Source organism: Anarrhichthys ocellatus, unplaced genomic scaffold (genome assembly GCF_004355925.1).
Source record: "Anarrhichthys ocellatus isolate YVR2014 unplaced genomic scaffold, GSC_Weel_1.0 scaffold8, whole genome shotgun sequence".
Lineage (NCBI taxonomy): Eukaryota > Metazoa > Chordata > Actinopteri > Perciformes > Anarhichadidae > Anarrhichthys > Anarrhichthys ocellatus.
In genome coordinates, this window is record NW_022280038.1 from 6,343,422 (window position 1) to 6,343,725 (window position 304).

The 304-nt window shown below is 39.5% G+C and overlaps 1 protein-coding gene across 1 annotated transcript in view; it reads right to left on the minus strand.

Annotated features, from left to right (window-relative positions):
- The window catches only part of gramd2aa (GRAM domain containing 2Aa), a 12,412-nt gene that overhangs the window by 3,117 nt on the left and 8,991 nt on the right, over positions 1-304 (minus strand). The gene's annotated exons all lie outside the window — the stretch shown is intronic.

Sequence of the window (304 nt, forward strand, 5' to 3'; positions counted from 1 at the left end):
GTGTGTGTGTGTGTGTGTGTGTGTGTGTGTGTGTGTGTGTGTGTGTGATGTAAAGCTACTACAGTACAGGTGTTGACTACATCTTTTAATTACATGATTTCTCTTTTCACTCGGCATGAGAGCCAACATGAAAATGTACACAAAAACTCACGCTGATCAAATGTTGTGTAAACATGTAATAGAGAACATTAATGTAGGTCGGTGTTGAGAAATTACCTGTCAGCATACAGCCATCAGACAACGTTGACAGCAGACATTGTGATAATCTCTCCTTAATCTGAACCGCCCAATGCTTTTTAATACA